At 47.4% G+C, this 18,441-nt stretch overlaps 1 protein-coding gene across 1 annotated transcript in view; it reads right to left on the bottom strand.

Moving 5' to 3' along the window:
* The window catches only part of ITGB2 (integrin subunit beta 2), a 59,664-nt gene extending 55,308 nt beyond the window's left edge, over positions 1 to 4,356 (bottom strand). Inside the window, exon 1 of the mRNA XM_060231504.1 lies at positions 4,301 to 4,356. The gene's annotated coding sequence lies outside the window, so the exon portion shown is untranslated. The remainder of the gene's footprint in view (positions 1 to 4,300) is intronic.
* Between the last annotated feature and the right edge of the window lie 14,085 nt (positions 4,357 to 18,441).

Raw genomic sequence — 18,441 nt, 5'->3', positions numbered from 1 at the left:
TGGGGATTTCTGGAATGATGTTTATCTGGTGTATGTTGGTCTGTTGTATGATTGTATGATTGTTATTAGTGTTATTTAGGGGTCCCAACCCTCCCGCCCTAGCGGGGGGGCCCCGGGTTAGCACCCCCTTCTCCCGCTGTCCCAAAAAACAAAAGCGGGGGAGGGAAGGGGGCGAACGGCGCAAAGGCCGCGAGTCCGGGTCGGTCAGAGGCTGCTGAGCCCGTCTTGAGAGCAGCAGCAAGTTGAAGGCCTGGCTAGAAGAGGCGGCAGCGGCGCACAGCGGCGGCGTCAGCCTGCTCCGCTCCCCTCCCCTGTCCCCTCCCCTCTGAGGTCAATCAGAGAAGGGGAGGGGGCAGGCCAGGAGTCAGGGAGGCAGTAAGAGCGGGCAGCGGCGGCGGGGCCTGTTGCTTCCCTCCAGTCCTCTAAGGTGAGGGGGAAGGGCAGGCCAGGACTCACGGCAGTAAGAGCGGGCAGCGGGCAGCGGCAGATGAATCCCTCCCAGTCTTGCAACAGCAGATTTGAGGGCAAAAGGGACCTGGGCTCAGGGCTGTCAGTGGTTTCATTTGGTGGAGCCGGTGTCTGTGTGTGTGCGAGTGCGGATGCACGCAAGATAATTCCCGGGCCTTTCTGCAAAACCGCATTGGGTGAGATTCTCCACCTGCCCTCTTTCTCTCTCTTTCTGTCAGCTCCGTTTTCTCTCCCTTCCCCCCCCCCTACATTTTGTGAACTAAAGATGAAAGACAGGAGGGGAGAACGTTCAAGGAATTGCCCACATGAGCTGCATCAGTCCGAGGCTTTGGGAAAGGAATTTCAACAGTCTCCCTAGAATTCAGTCCCAGCACACGTTTCCCTTTCCAAAGAACTGTTGGGTGGAGGTTTTCCCTAAGAAGGAAGGAAGGAAATGCTCCCTCTTCCCCCCTGCCTTGCAGACACACTTCTCAGTGCCGCTTCCCTTTGGGAGGAAGAAGAGAAGGGCTGATCTGGCAAAGCAATTCAAAATTGGGTCAGTTTGTTTGCACCAGTCAGAGATGCATGGCGAGAGGAGGCAGGTCAGTAGGGCTGTGCTGGTGTCTGTGCTAGGATTGCCAATCCCCAGGTGGGGGCAGGGGATCCACTGATTTGGAGGCCCTCCTCCCGTTTCAGGGTCGTCAGAAAGGGGAGGGGAGGGAAATGTCTGCTGGGAACTCTGTTATTTCCTATGGAGATTTATTCCCACAGAAAATTATGGAGAATTGATCTGCAGATATCTGGGGCTCTGGGGGGGGGGCTGTTTTTGGGGTAGAGTCACCAAATTTTCAATATAGCATCTAGTGCCTATCCCCAAAATACCCCCCAAGTTTCAAAAAGATTGGACCAGGGGGTCCAATTCTATGAGCCCCAAAAGAAGGTGCCCCTATCCTTCATTATTTCCTATGGAAGGAAGGAATTGAAAAGGTGTGCTGTCCCTTTAAATGTGATGGCCAGAACTCCCTTTGGAGTTCAATTATCTTTGTCACAGCCTTGATCTTGGCTCCACCCCTAATGTCTCCTGGCTCCACCCCCAAAGTCTCCTGGCTCCACCCCCAAAGTCCCCAGATATTTCTTGAATTGGACTTGGCAACCCTAGTGTTATTATTGTTATTATTGTTACTTTGTGTTCCAATGTTGAGTTGTTTTGTTGTCTTTTTGTTTCTTTCTTTATTATAATAAAAATTGTATATTGGAGAAACGATAAAAAAAAAAAATTAACCTACAAGCACAATCAAGATTGCATATTTACCTGAAATTAAGTCCTATGTTCTCAAGCAGGGCTTTTTTTTTGGAGCGGGAATGCAGTTCCGGCTGACTTGGCATGAGGGGGTGTGGCCCAGGGCTTGTTTTGAGCAGGAAGGCACAGGAATGTGGTTCTGTCTGGCGTTGTGTCGGGGGTGTGGCCTAATATGCAAATAAGTTCCTGCTGGGCTTTTTCTAAACACAGCCCCCCCCCCCAGTTCTCAAGTAAATGTCATTAGAACCACAACCTTTGGTATGCAGCGTTAGATATTTAGCCACAAAAGGGGCAAAGACTGGAAGCCGGGTAACACACAGATAACCAGGGGTCATTTTGCAGAAAAAACAGGTGGTGGAGCTCATCCAGGGATTGTTATGCAGCTGCAATACTTTTCAATGGACAAGGAGATGGAACCCTCAGAAGGAGGAGGTGGAACTCTCAGAAAGGTTCAGGAGCTGTGCTCCTGTGAGTTCCCACTGAATCTGAGGCCTTCAGATAACTAAAACCAACTACAAATGCCAGTGTTGCGTCAGATCCGTTTTGAGAGATGACTTTACTGGTCTACTTTCCACGGTCCAGATTTTTATTTCTGAGCAAATACATGTAACTTTGTGCTGCACCTTAAGGAATTACTTTTTTACTCCTCTTCTGCTCAGCTCTGGCATGCAACAGAGTAAAGCTACTGAACACAGTCTCTCTGCTCCCTGAAAACTGTAGACCATTTTGGTCCACTGGATTTAGAAGTTTGCAGATTGTCAACTCAAAGACTTTCTGAAATGGGAGATTACTTTGGACCAAACCTCATAGGTCAGCGAGACTGTGATAAAAAATATCCTTTCAACCAGGTACCCAGAGGTAAGACTGACATGTTTTTACCTGACAAGGGCCATATGCCCACTAACAGGCATTCAATGGGCAGAAATTCAGCAGGTACCAGTAAATTCTCCTATGAAACAGATCCATTGATTCACAAAACTTCTCCTTGCTATGTTTTTATTTGATTCTCCTCCTCAGTCTTTAAACATCAGCCTGAGAAATGAGCCATTTTCCACATCACTTTATCCCTACGATAGGAAATATACCTCATGGATTTCTTTGTCAGGTTGCTGTTAAAAGCACAAGCTTAGGAGCAGTGAAAACAGTGGAAACCCCCTTTGGCACAAAGCTGTTTTAAAAGACAGGAGCTCGGTCAATCCTAAATACAGACACACTGTGGGGTTACCATTAGGACAACCCAGTCCTATCCATCTGTTTCGAACATGCTAACAGACACAGAAAGCAATCCCAAACAGGTCTACTAAAAGTAAGTCCCATTTTATTCAATAGTGTTTACTCTCAATAAAATTGTTTTTAAGACTTTAGCTATAGACTGAAGTACAAGCAAAATGTCCTGCTCCTCCTATCTGACTGGGAAAAATACTGGAACCAGAACCTTTAAAATTCTACAATCATCCATGGGGGGCGGGGGGAGGCATTTCTTTAAGGATTTTCAGCTCTGGCTGGAGCCTTTTCAGTAAAACACACGCCACTGCTCCCATAGATTTCACAGCTTAACCAAATACTATGTAACAGAACCAGTTAGTCTTTCAGGAGCCCCTGAACTCCTGTTATATGTCACTACACTTTTGGCTTCATCAGAAAAGACAAAGTTGCTTTCTCCTGACACATTCAGCTGGAGTGTGAAAAACCAACTGGCCTGAAAATTGACAAGTGATTTTACACCAGACATCAGATCATAACATCAAATCACCTAGGACAGGGATGGCCAACAGCAGCTCTCCAGATGTTTTTTGCCTACAGCTCCCATCAGCCCCAGCCATTGGCCATGCTGGCTGATGGGAGTTGTAGGCAAAAAACATCTGAAGAGCTACCGTTGGCCACCCCTGACCTAGGAGATGACTCTCTCTGGAGCCGTAGATACAAGCAATGCTCCCTGGTACCCAACGCATGCTGGATAGAAAACCAATTTTCAGCATATTTTCTCCTTCACAGCAATTTCTTCCCTGCTACAAAGAGAGACAACGGCCAATCTAAAAACCTAGTCTGAGTCCAGCAGTGAACTCCGGCATTAACTGAAGTAGCTACTGGAAAGACCTACATTTTGAACCCTGGGCAGGTTCAGAGGGAAAGGGTTAATATGCCCCTCCCAACCTGTTCTCTGCTCAGAATTGCCCCAAATTGTTTATTTTTTTAGTATTAACACAACAAACACCTTCCGGGCCAGGTTACATTGGTTTGCGTGTATTTAGCTCCCTGCAGGCACACCCTCAGAGAGAACGCTGCCTGATGGATGCCACGATACACTGTCCCCAGAAGTACAACAATTACAAACCTAGCTCTACGACTGCATATGTCACCTTCCGCTAGTAGTGCAGTAAGTGTCTGGGCCTTCCCAAAACCAGGAATAAAAGATACAAATCAACCACCATGATATTTTAAAAAAAACATACATTCAGCAGTCTCAGTGGCTTCTCTCTTCTTTCTTCGCCTGTTGTGAAACAGTGGAAGTTCTTTCTCTTCTGCACAAAAAAGCACATGAGAAAAACCAACCTGCTGCTCAGACCACAGTCACTGGCTACGCCTCTTCCTTCTTTCTCTGAGCATTATATGTCTTCTGTGGCCTGCAAAGGAAGTGAGAACTGAAGGAGGGTGATAAGCCCCCTTTTTGCACTCAAATTCTCAGAGTGTATAAAATTTAGATGAACCCTGGGAACCGATGTTACTTTCACACAGTTTTATCTAGTTCGGCACACACATTTTGGAGCATCCACGTTACATGGTTCCCTTTCCGGGTTTTCTCGAGCCCCAGATAACTGTGCATCAGTTCTCCATTATACTCTATGGGAATTGGTCTCCATAGGGAATAATGAAGTGCCCAGCAGACATTTCCCCTCCGCATCACTTTCTGATGACCCTGAAGCGGAGGGAGGGCCTCCAAAGCAGGGGATCCCCTCCCTGCCCCCACCTGGGGATTAGCGAAACTATAGAACCTGGAAATCTAACAGACATGTTCTGAACCTTGTTGGTCTTCTATGAATGTATTGTCAAGTGATAAATAACCCTCCAAACTGAAGAAAGACGGATGAAATGCCTTGATATCTAGAACAGACGTCTTTGGAAGAGCTTCCTTTAGTTCTATGAACTAAATACTGGAATATTGTTACTCCTTTGTGATTGGAAAGGCTATTTTTGAACTGCCTTCTGTGAATGTCTTTTTGCTACATGCTTTTGTTCATTTAAAGTTCTATGTGCAAGCTTTGTCAGAACACCACTGACCTCTACATTACACTGTCTTGTTTAAAATTTATGGTGTCTTTTAGTGGCTTTTTATTTACCCGCCTCGGATGGGCAACTCTAGTGTCAGGGCTTTTTTTGAAAAGGAACGCAGTTCCAGCTGGCTTGGTGGCAGGGGGTGTGGCCTCATATGCAAATGAGTTAATGCTTGGCTTTTTCTATAAAAAGTCCCATGTGAGATAATGGTAACATCAGGGTGTGTGGCCTAATATGCAAATGAGTTCCCGCTGGCCTTTTTTCTACAAAAAAAGCCCTGCCTAGTATTAATATATGTATTAGTTCCCAGCTTTCTTAGATCTTTTCCTTTTGGAGTTATAAGGGTAAGTGTGAAGCCCGGACCTTTCCTCTTATAACCTCACAAGGAAAGACCTACTTTTTTAAAAGCTGTTAACTAGTACACTGCCAAAGTAGATTGCTATCACATTATAATGCTGTCAATGATAAATACGAAAATTCCTGTATTTTTTTAAACCCTGAAATGCCCTCAAGTGATTGGAGAACCAAATGGCATCCAAATACAAAGGCAAGGGAAATGGCATCAATACAGGCAGGACCTGCTAAAATCCATGCCTTCCCCTCCATGTGGCATCAAATGCTGCTTTGACTGTGATATTTCCAAAAAGGTCACACATAACCAAGTTTGGGAAAGACAGCAGTGAAGCAAAAGAAAGGAAAGCCCTTGGTCTAGTGACATTTCTTAAATGAAAGCTGGGCATTTGTAGGAACGAGAAGATCATGGAAATAATAAGCCATTATAACATTATTGTGCTGCAGCCAGTGTTCCCTCTACGCTGAGTTAGTGTGAGCTAGCTCACAGTTTTTCCATAGGGAATAATGGAGTGCCCACTGGCACTATGTTGGGGGTCCATGATCTGAGGCAAGGAAAATGTGGCTAAAACTGCTCTGAATACACTTGTTTTTCCTGCTGTAAGTGCCTCTGCTATTGAAGCAGCAATGAGAACTGCTAGGGTTGCCAATCCCCAGGTGGGGACAGGGGATCCGCTGGTTTGGAGGCCCTCCCCCCACTTCAGGGTCATCAGAAAGCGGAGGGGGGAGGGAAATGTCTGCTGGGCACTCCATTATTCCCTATGGAGACCTATTATCATAGGGTATAATGGAGAATTGATCTGTGGGTATCTGGGGCTCTGGGAAAATTATTTCTTGAGGTACAGGCACCGAATTTGCAACATAGCATTCAGTGCCTCTCCTCAAAACACCCTCCAAGTTTCAAAAGGATTGGATCAGGGGGTCCAATTCCATGAGCCCCCAAAAGAAGGTGCCCTTATCCTTCATTATTTCCAATTGAGGGAAGGCATTTAAAGGTGTGCAGTCCCTTTAAATGTGATGGCCAGAACTCCCTTTGGAGTTCAATTCTGCTTGTCACAACCTTGCTCCTGACTCCACCCCCAAAGTCCCCAGGTATTTCTTCAATTGGACTTGGCAACCCTAAGAACTGCACAGAAAACAGTTGCCCTGTGGAGGCAGACTCCCCAGCTTGGGGCTCTATTATGCTCTTCCTTCAGCTTAAAATACCAGAATGGGAATTGTTAAATAATTTCTCTGAGGTCTCTTCAAACTGGGTATTCTTTAGGACACTCAGATTGTATCTCAGAAGATCAAATATAGCTCAAGATCAAATATAGTCTCAAGTAGGGCCAAGATTCAAGAGCTTTTCAGTCACTCAACGTTCTATCCTCAGAAAACAACCTTAATACACGAAGCCTGTTTCCACGGGTGGGAGAGAGATTTTCCCCTGGGGTAAAACGCTTCTTGGGGAAGCATCCACACAATCTTGTGCTGTTTCTGAGCACAACATATGAGCACAGCCTGTGGGCCTCCCGGGGTCTTTCCCCTTTAAGCTAGAGCAAAGGAAAAACCAATTTCACTCAGAGGGGAATTGCGGGGCGGTTGCTAACAAGAAGGGAATGGGTCTGGAGCTGAGCCAGCCCTGCCACAGGCCAAACTAGGCGATTGTCTACGGCACTGGCCTTGTGAGGGTGCTGAATTGGGCGCCCCCCATATGGCTCAGTGACTTATCAGTGCAGGCCCCCTCCCAGAAGTTAGCCTTTCCTAGGGTGCCAGACGGTCTAGGACTGGCCCTGGATGGGAGCAGAGCTAAGCTTTGCTTTCAATGTGGCATCATTCACTTCCATTTTTCTGCCTCCCTTTTAGACCTTTAAGGGGACTTTTTCTAATTTCACAGCTAAGCCACAACTCAGCTATGGGGGTGGAGTTGCCGGGCTGCAGGAGGACATGACAAGATGCTTCTCATGTTTGCACTTCTGTCCCCAATGCGAGGGAGGAAGGACGGGGGAGCTGCAGCCTGGAGCTTCAGGACTGAGCATGCGGGCACCACCCTCGCATGCTCCCACCCAGCTCACTGCTGCTTTCACAACCTGTAGCGGAAACAGCCAAAGCTCTAAGGGGGTGTAGGGAAAGAAGAGAAGAGGAGGACAAAAGTTCACAGTTCCTCACGGAAACACAGTGACTAATGGCTTAGTCTGTCAGCAGAGTTGTGACTAGGGTTGCCAATCCCCAGGTGGGGACAGGGGAATATCCAGTTTGGAGGCCCTCCCCACACTTCAGGGTCATCAGAAATGTCTGCTGGGCACGCCATTATTCCCCATGGAGACCAATCCCCACAGAGTATAATGGAGAATTGATCTGCGGGTATCTGGGGCTCTGGGATCTGGCTGCTTTTTGAGGTAGAGGCACCAATTTTGCAGCATACCATCTGATGCCTTTCTCAAAACACCCTCCAGGTTTCAAGAAGACTGGACCAGGGGACCCAATTCTATGTGCCCCCAAAGAAGGTGCCCCTATCCTTCATTATTTCCAATGGAGGGAAGGCATTTAAAAGGTGTGCTGTCCCTTTAAACGTGATGGCCAGAACTACCTTTGGAGTTCAATTGTGCTTGTCACAACCTTGCTCCTGGCTCCTCCCCCAAAGTCCCCAGATATTTATTGAATTGGACTTGGCAACCCTAGTTGTGACTGAAACTACTTGCAATATGTGAACAGCCTGGCTTGTTCTCAGGGTAACTTATATTGTGAGAAGTTGTGAATTTGGTCATGTTTCCTTAACTGAATTGCTTAGTTCAGGGATGGCCAAACTTGCTTAAAGAGGCACATAGAATAAATGCCAGATGTTTGAGAGCAGGAAGGAATTAAGGGAGGGAGGGGAGATGAGGGAGGGAGGGAGAAGTGGAAAGAAAGCAACTTTAAATGCATTCTCCAAGCCTCCGGCTGGCTTGGCTTGCGCTTGCAGAAGTGTCCCTTTTGTGGCTTTGAGAGCCACACAATATGTGAGAAAGAGTCACATGTGGGTTCCGAGCCACAGTTTGGCCACCTCTGGCTTAGTTATTTTCCTGTGGTCTCTTTGGGCCAAGAAAAGCATATGCTGCAGTTTGGTTTCTTTTTTGTATGCTGGTTGATGGCTGTTTCGTTTTGTGTTCTGGCAGACGCCTGGAAAAGCTCTGCTTTGTTCTAATAAAACCTGCAATCGTTCTGGCATGGTGTGCTTGTGGAGTTATTACAGTGACTATCATCTGTCAATAAGCACCTTTGAAAATAAGGTGAATGAGGTCTTTGCCTGGGGAGGATCACACAAGGCAAACACACAAGTTATCAGGGTAACAATTACTGGAGTCCAGTCTTAGAACCCATGCTTTTCCCAGCAAGGGCCAACAGCAGCTTTAGAGAGGCGTTTTGATTTGTGAAGGATAGCAAGGAAGCGTAAAATGCCTTCTTCCCAGCAACCCTTCCCTGATCTCCAAAGCAGCATTAAAAAAAAAGAAGGTTCCCGAGACTTGAGTCTTTCGTAGAATCATAGAGTTGGAAGGGACCACCAGGGCATCTAATCCAACTAGGGTTGCCAATCCCCAGGAAGGGGCAGGGGAGCCCCCAGTTTGGAGACCCGCCCCCCACTTCAGGGTCATCAGAAACTGGGGGGGGGGAGGGAAATGTCTGCTGGGCACTCCATTATTCCCTATGGAGATAGATTCCCATAGGGTATAATGGAGAATTGATCTGTGGGTATCTGGGGCTCTGGGGAGACTGTTTTGAGGCAGCGGCACCAAATTTGCAGCATAGCATCTAGTGCCTCTTCTCAAAACACCCTCCAAATTTCAAGAAGATTGGACCAGGGGGTCCATTTCTATGAGAAAGAGCCCCAAAAGAAGGTGCCCCTATTCTTCATTATTTCCAGTGGAAGGGAGGCATTTAAAAAGTGTGTAGTCCCTTAAATTCGATGGCCAGAATTCCCTTTGTTGTTCAAGTTTGCTTGTCACACCCTTGCTACTGGCTCCACCCTCAAAGTCTCCTGCCTCTACCCCCAAAATTCCCAGATATTTCTTGAACTGGACTTGGCAACCTTACCCTCAAGTTACACCGCAAACTTCAGCTGTCCGTGGAGAAGGAAGCAAATTGCTGCAGATATATGGTGAAATGCTAGTACCCCAACATGAGAAATGACTGTTTCCTGAGTGATGAAACCCATGTGGGAGTTAAGCAAAACCTCCTGACCAGTGAATAAACATCTCCTGAAATACCAAACCAATGCAGCTGTAAAGTATCCTCAACTTGCAGCTGACTTATGGCGACATCACAGGGTTGCCAGGTCCGACTCAAGAAATATCTGAGGACTTTGGGGGTGCAGCTGGGAGCAAGGGTGTGACATGCACAAAAGAACTCCAAAGAGAGTTCTGACCCTCACATTTAAAGGTGTTGCACACCTTTTAAATGCCTTCACTCCATTTGGAAATAATGAAGGATAGGGGCGCCTTTTTGGGGCTCTCAGAATTGGACCCCCTGATCTAATCTTTTTGAAACTTGGAGGGATGTTTTGAAGAGAGGCACTGGATGATATGCTGAAAATTTGGTGCCTCTCCCTCAAAAAAACAGCCCCTCCAGAGAGCCCCAGATACCCACAGATTGATTCTCCATTATACCCTATGGGAACCAGTCTCCATAGATATAATGGAGCGCCCAGCAGACATTTCCCTCCCACTTTGTAACAAGAAGTTCAGAGCACTAAAATTACATAAGAACATAAGAGAAGACATGTTGGATCAGGCCAATGGCCCATCCAGTCCCACACTCTGTGTCACATAGGAACATAAGAGAAGCTATGTTGGATCAGGCCAGTGGCCCATCCAGTCCAACACTCTGTGTCACATAAGGACATAAGAGAAGCCATGTTGGATCAGGCCAGTGGCCCATCCAGTCCAACACTCTGTGTCACATAAGGACATAAGAGAAGCCATGTTGGATCAGGCCAATGGCCCATCCAGTCCAACACTCTGTGTCGCATAAGGACATAAGAGAAGCCATGTTGGATCAGGCCAGTGGCCCATCCAGTCCAACACTCTGTGTCGCATAAGAACATAAGAGAAGCTATGTTGGATCAGGCCAGTGGCCCATCCAGTCCAACACTCTGTGTCACATAAGGACATAAGAGAAGCCATGTTGGATCAGGCCAATGGCCCATCCAGTCCAACACTCTGTGTCACATAAGGACATAAGAGAAGCCATGTTGGATCAGGCCAATGGCCCATCCAGTCCAACACTCTGTGTCACATAAGGACATAAGAGAAGCCATGTTGGATCAGGCCAGTGGCCCATCCAGTCCAACACTCTGTGTCACATAAGAACATAAGAGAAGCTATGTTGGACCAGGCCAGTAGCCCATCCAGTCCAACACTCTGTGTCACATAAGGACATAAGAGAAGCCATGTTGGATCAGGCCAATGGCCCATCCAGTCCAACACTCTGTGTCACACAGTGGCCAAAAAAAATTATACACACACACACACACACACACTGTGGCTAATAGCCACTGATGGGCCTCTACATCACCTTCACCCCATTCTGCCATTAAGGCTGCCAACAGGCCTCAAGAAATGTGTCCTGTCTCTTTAACAGAGCCTCAGTGTGCAGAAATGGGCAGCTGAGGGCCCAACCAGATACGATGGCATCCTTGTGGTGGTCACGAGAGATGCCAGTGCCATTTCAGGATCATCAGTGCCATTTCTGGGGTAATTTTAAAATGCTGTGAACCCCAGCACAATGGGCTGAGATATTCTAGGGTTGCCACGTCCGACTCAAGAGATATCTAGGGACTTTAGAGGTGGAGCCAGGAGACTTTGGGGGCGGAGCCAGGAGCAAGGCTGTGACAATTGAACTCCAAAGGGGGTTCTGGCCATCACATTTAAAGGGACTGCACACCTTTTAAACGCCTTCCCTCCATTTGGAAATAATGAAGGATGGCCTAGATGGGGACACCTTCTTTTGGGGCTCATAGAATTGGACCCTCTGGTCCAATATTTTTGAAACTGGGGGGGGGGGGGGTATTTTGAGGAAAGGCACCAGGTGCCATGCTGAACATTTGGTGCCTCTTACCTCAAAAAAAGCCCCCCCCCCAGTCTCAGATATCCTACGTGGATCAATTCTCCATTATACTCTATGAGAATCGGTCTCCACAGGGAATAATGGAGTGTCCAGCAGACATCTCCCCCCCCCCCCGACTTTCTGATAGCTCTGAAGTAGGGGGGAGGGCAATTTTTCCTCCAGCAAGTTAGCAGCTATACCCACCATACATGTCTTTTAGGGCTTTTTGTGAGTTAACGCCAGCTAATTAAAGAAAGAAACCTCCCTTGCCAATTTGCCCATCCACTATAAGGTGTTAAACTGCTCACAATGCAACTGAGTTCTTTATTGTACTTTTTAAATGTACTTTATTACACTTTTAACACTTTTGTTAGTCACTGTGAGGAAGTATTTACCTCAAACTGCAGAATAAAAGGAACTGCTTCTTTACACAGAGTGACCAAAATGTGGATTCTGCTGCCAGAGGATGTAGTGATGGCCACAGGCACAGAAAGCTTTAAAAAGGAGATTAGACAGATTCACAAAGAATAGGTCGATTGTGGCTACTAGCCATGGTGACTGAGGGGAGCCTTCAGAAGCAGTCATCCCCAGAATGCTTGAGCCAGGAGGCAACAACAGGGGAAGGTTTTGGCCTCGATTCTCTGTTGTTGGGCCCTCTAGAGGAAATTGTTGGCCACTGTGTGAGACAGGATGCTGGACTAGATGGACTAGTGGCTCCCAACCTTTTTGGCACCAGGGACCGATTTTGTGGAAGACAATTTTTCCATGGATCGGTGTGTGTGTGTGGGGGGGGGGGGTGGCACTGAGGGTTTTGCTCTCCCCCCCCCCATCCCTGACTCCCATGGGAGTCTTTAAATAGGGGGAGACTGGGGTTATTTCTGCCTCCTCCCCACTAAGTGGCCAGGCGGCAGAAGGTCAATCTGCCTCCCCCTCCCATTTAAAGGCCCCCACTGATCAGCTAATTGGCGGGGGTCTATAAATGAAGGCTGGGCTAAGGTTGCAGCAGTGCAAACCCTTCTGCCAGCTTGGGGCCAGGGCGAATGAAGGAGGCAGAGGGGCAGCTGTGCCTCGAACTGAGGCTGCCTCCCTGCCTCGTAGTGAGGCCATACTGCCTCTTTCATCCACCTGGGTCCTGGGCAGGCGGGGGTGGCGCGGCACCTCCGCTTCGCTCCTTGGCCCAGTTTCTACCAGGCCACAGACCAGTATTGGTCCGTGGCTCGGTGGCTGGGGACCCCTGAAATGGACCACTGGTCTGATCCAGCAGGGTTATTTTTATGTTCTTAATTTAAATTCTCTAGTTAAATAAATTATTTCTAAGGCATTTTCCGCACAGTGGCAATTCTCCATATGGCTTTCATTACCACTATGAATGCAGAGGTATTTCCAGTGAGAATGGAGCATCCCCACAGCAGTTTTCCCCACACTTCCCTTTCAACAGCCCCTCACAGCTACCACCCCCCATCCCACCAGACTGTAGGGTTGCCAGCCTCCAGCAAGGGCCTAGAGATCTCCTGCTTTTACAACTGATCTCTAGTTGGCAGAGGTCAGCTTCCCTGGAGAAAATGGCTGCTTTAAAGGGTGGACTCTATGGCATTGTACTTTGCTGAGGCTCCTCCCCAAACCTGCCCTTTCCCACATCCACCCCCAAAGACTCCAGATATTTTCCAACACAGACCTGGCAACCCTACAACAGGGAGTTTTTTAAAAGAAGAAATAAGCAACTGACATATTGCTCTAGTGTCATAATGATCAGTCTACTAGGTCCCTCTAAATTCCCAGCTTTCATTTGCTCGTTTTTAAAGTCACTCACTAGCCAGGTTTCATAACAGAGATATAAGGGGAAATGCATACCTCAGCAATAAAAAGGATAGAGCCTTACTTTCCCTTTAAACACGGAGTCCAGAGGACCTAGTACTTACCATCATATAAAGTTATAATGATATGTCAATTGCTGATTTTTTAACAGCCCTTTGGTGGTGGAGGGGAAATAACAGCAGCAGAGGGGAAGCTGAAGAAAGGGAAATGGCATTGACGTGGGAAGGAACTGCAAAAACGCACACCTTATCATCACACAGCATAGGGACACACTTTCTGGAAAGACTGTACAAAACCAGGTTTTGGCAAGATCACACCAAAATGGGTGGTGGTGGGGGGAGGCATCCTGCTACAGGGGAGATCTTCCAGCCTTCCCCCCCATACCCCACCAGTGCTTGACAAATGACCTGGAGGGGGAAATGATGTGGGGTTCTTCAGCATTGTACCAATGTGCAACATCGCTTCTGAGAAACTGGTAGGTCAAGCTGAGAAAATATGACAGGGTATAGACTATAAGACTCACTGCTAAATGAGGATTTGAACTCAAGCCTCCTCAATCCACATCCAACTAAATTACACAGGCAGTGGGGGACAGGATGCTCACAGCTAGCTAGCTCTGGATCAGTGTTCCCTCTAAGCTGAGTTAGTGTGAGCTAGCTCCCAGATTTTTAGCCCCCAGCTCAGACGTTTTTGTCTTAGCTCAGGAAGGATGACCCCAGAGCACACTAATTGATGCAGCAGCTCACCACTTTAATGCCAGTAGTTCACAAAGCAGAATTTTTGCTCACAAGACTCTGCAGCTTAGAGGGAAAATTGCTCTGGATCCACCTATCGAGGGCTGCCAACCTCCACGTGAAGCCTGGAGATCTTTCAGAATTACAAATCTCCAGACTACAAAGATCAATTTCTCTGGAGAAAACGGCAGCTTTGGAGGGGGTGGACTCCGTTTGCATTGCATTCCTGCTAAGTTCCCTCCCTTCCTCAGACTCCACCTTTTCCTTTCTTCACCCCCAAATCTCCAGGAATTTTCCAAGATGAAGTTGGCAACCCTACCTCAGCTGCAGCCCAAGACAGTCGTCTTCCTTCTCAGCCTTGCTGAAAAAGTGAAACTAAGCTCATTGTTGGGCTTTCTAACTCCCTACCCCCACCCCCACCACACACATGCATCTGTGCTCCACCTGGCTACTTCCTCCAGAGTCAGCACACACACACAAATCCAATGCTGACAGTTGAGTCTGAGTCCCGCCCCCTGGCCCCCAATAATTATTTTCTCATTTCTGTGGCTACATGCAACCCATGTGATTTTTGGCTCTAATTATCATTGCGAAGTCAACTACGGTATCTATTCAGCAACAGGACAGCACATTCTGATTTCCTATGCAAAGCTTCTTTCTAGGACAGAAAGGCAGGATATAATTAAAATTTTAAAAAATTAAGTATAAGCACCTGAGCTTCCACATAAAATACTTGGGGGGGGAGGGGCTAGAGTATTTTGGTTTCTAAATTTTGATGTAGGGTTGCCAGACTCCAGGTGGGGCCTGGAGATCCCCCACTTTTACAACTGATCTCCCGATCTCCAGCTCCTGCTTTTACAAGTGATCTCCAGCTGGCAGAGATCAGCTTCCCTGGAGAAAATGGCTGGTTTGAAGGGTGGGCTCTATGGCATTGTACCATGTTGAGGGCCTTTCCCTCACCAAGCCCTGCTCTCTCCTGGATCCACCCCCACAGTCTCCAGGTATTTTCCAACACAATATGATGATATGGAAAACAGCCCTCTCCACTATACTGCTCTGGTGAAGGAGTTGTTTCCATCTTCCCTTAAAAAGGTAAAGGTAGTCCCCTATGCAAGCCCCAGTCGTTTTCAACTCTGGGGTGACGTTGCTTTCCCAATGTTTTCACGGCAGACTTTTTACAAGGTGGTTTGACATTGCCTTCCCCAGTCATCTATACTTTCCCCCAAGCAAGCTGGGTACTCATTTTACCAACCTTGGAAGGATGGAAGGCTGAATCAACCTCGAGCCGGCTACCTAAACCAGCTTCCACTGGGATCAAACTCAGGTTGTGAGCAGAGGGCTCTACCACTCTGCGCCATGGGGCTCTTCCATCTTCCCTTAGCCACTTATGAAAACTACAGCTCTTTCAGTGCATGGACAGATACTTGCACTTTACAACTCAGAGAACCTGGACTCCACTCTCCTACTGCTCAGTTCCAAATATGTCTTTCTTTTTTTGCACACACACGCACCAGTAGAACGTAAGAACATCAGAAGAGCCCTGCTACATCAGACGAATGGTCCATCTAGTCCAGCATCCTATCTCACACAATGGCCAGCCAGTTCCTCTGAATAACCAACAGGGCGGTTCTTCAAATTTGTGTCCAGACTATACTGTCCATAGCATAAATTCTTTGCATCATAATTTTCATCGCTGAGTTGTGGGTACCAGGTTTTCATCCTCTGCACAGACCAGGCTGGATATTCTCTTTTACAGCAGTGACCCTTTATTTAACGTGTTTTTTTTTAATTCCTTTTTTTTTTCACCAGCAGACTGGAGGAGTAATCCTAAAGTCTACTCAGAAAGAAGTCCCATGTTATGAAATGGCAGTTGCTTCCAGGAAAGTACCACCAGGGTTGCAGCCTGGTTCACTGTTCAGAAAGCAAGATGAAGATGAGGCCACCCTGGAGCTTGCCTTGAAAGGGGCATAACTCATTGGCTATCTCTTGGCTGCCTCCTCATCATGTGCCAGCCCAGTAAGGATGCTGAATCATGACCCTTGCACATACATCCTGTGAAGCATGGGTTAACCAAAGAAACATGCTGCAAAAAGGTAGTGACTTAGACTTAAGGTTGCCAACTCTGTTGGGAAATTCCTGGAGATTTAGGGGTGGTCCCAGAGAAAGGTAGAATTTGAAGAGGGGGGATGAGCTTAGCAGGGTATAATGCCATTGAGTCCACCAAAGGTTGCCAGGGAAAATACCTAGAGACTTTGGGGGTGGATCCAGGAGAGGATGGGGTTTGGGGAGAGGAGGGACCTCAGCATGGTACAATGCCATAGAGTCCACCTTTCAAAGCAGGGGAGCTGATCTCTGCAGGGTACAATGCCATAGAGTCCACCTTTCTCCAGGGGAGCTGATCTCTGCCAGCTGGAGATCAGTTGTAAAAGCGGGAGGTCTCCAGGCCCCATCTGGAGGCTGGCAACCCTAAGTCCACCCTCCAAAGCAGCCATTTTCTCAAGGGAAAGTGATCTGTATAGTCTGGAGATCACTTATGATACCAGATGATCTCCAGGTCTATCTGGAAGCTGGAAACTAATAAATATGCATACTTTCATGCCTGACATGGGTCAAATTTCTGATTTTTTGGTAATAACTTCAGTAGACAGTTTTGATTTAGAATGGGGTCCCCAACCTTTTTGAGTTTTCGGGGACCTTTGGAATTTTGACACAGTGTGGTGAGTGTTGCAGGAGCAGAGCCAGTCACAAAATGGCTTACATTGCACTTTGCAGAGTACTTGGACTTCACTCTCCTGCTGCTCAGTTCCAAATCTGTCTTTCTTTTTTTACACACACACACATCAGTACAATATAAGAACACCAGAAGAGCCCTGCTGTATCAGAGGAGTGGTTCATTTAGTCCAGCATCCTGCCTCACGCAGTGGCCAGCCAGTTCCTCTGAATGACCAACAACAACAAGACTACTGAGCTGTGGTGGCAGCTGCTGCAAAGGCAATGTTTTTTTTAAAAGTGGCACATCCAATCAAATTTTCAGGGGCCAATCAGAAGCCTTTCTGGGCAAAAGCCCCACCTAGCCCCACCCACTTTTGAGGGAAAAACTTGGTGGGTGCCATGAGCACCATTTTGTTGACCCCTGATTTAGAAAGACATGGAACAGAAACAGCCACAACCAGTGAGTAAGTGGTAGAGCTGCCAAAACCAATTTAAAAAATATCTGGGGACTCTGGGGGTGGAGCCGGGGGATTTTGGGGGTGGAGCCAGGAGCAAGGTTGTGGCAAGCATAACTGAATTCCAAAGGGAGTTCTGGCCATCACATTTAAAGGGACTGCACACCTTTTAAATGCCTTCCTTCCACTGGAAAAAATGAAGGATAGGGGCACTTCCTTTTGGGGTTCCTAGAATCAGACCCCCTGGTCCAATCATTTTGAATCTTGGGAGGTATTTTGGGGAGAGACACTGAATGCTATGCTGAAAATTTGATGCCTCTGCCTCAAAAAAACAGCTTCCCAGAGCCCCCAGATACCCACAAAACAATTTTCCATTATGCCCTATGGGAATAGGTCTCCATAGGGAATAATGGAGTGCCCAGCAGACATTTCCTCCCCCCTCCCTGCTTTCTGTTGACCCTGAAGCAGGTGGGAGGCCCCGAAACCCGGGGATCCCCCGCCCCCACCTGGAGATTGGCAACCCTAGTAAGTGGCCAAGTGAAAACAAGACATTCTCCACCCCTTTAAGAACATAAGAGAAGCCATGTTGGATCCAGCCAGTGGCCCATTCAGTTCAACACTCTGTGTCACACAGTGGCCAAAAAAACCAGGTGCCATCAGGAGGCCCGTTAGTGGGGCCAGGGCAGTAGAAGTCCTCCCACTGTCTCCCTCCTCCCACAAGTACACTGTCAGATTTCCTTCTATATGCATAAAAGTTTTTCCCTTTCTGGAAAACAAGTTATCTTGAGACCAGGCTTACATTAAATATACCAGAGCACACTGCATGTAAGAGAAGCACAAAACAGGAACATAACATTATAACCAATGCAGCTCTCACCTCCTTCTCACATCTAGGGTGAGTGATGCCCCGGCCACCCCTGCATGGTTGCAGTGTGTGTAGAGAGACAGGAAGCGCACAGCATTGTAATTGCTCAAAGTGCTGGATTCTCTTTGAGGTTGCCCAGGCCATTGTCTTGAAAGTGGCAGAACTTGTTGGTTACCTCGACGCTGTCTCGACAGTTGCAAGAAAATGCCCTTGTCTACTCCTTCAAACAAAACCATTCTTAGTCTGGGAACAATGTTCCATACTCTGGGCTTCCACAGGAAGGGCAGGGCAAAAATATACTCGATTTTTTAAAAACTGTCAAGCTGTGAGGAAGGAATATGGGTTTTCATTTTTTTTATTCTAAGGCATTTTTATCTTGGTCTGTGGGTTGCCAATCGGCCTGGAGAGCAAAAATGTCCTGGCCTCTTT

Source organism: Heteronotia binoei, chromosome 1 (assembly GCF_032191835.1).
Source record: "Heteronotia binoei isolate CCM8104 ecotype False Entrance Well chromosome 1, APGP_CSIRO_Hbin_v1, whole genome shotgun sequence".
Taxonomy (NCBI): domain Eukaryota; kingdom Metazoa; phylum Chordata; class Lepidosauria; order Squamata; family Gekkonidae; genus Heteronotia; species Heteronotia binoei.
Note: the sequence above shows the minus strand (reverse complement) of the source record. Positions and strands in the feature narration are given on the sequence as shown.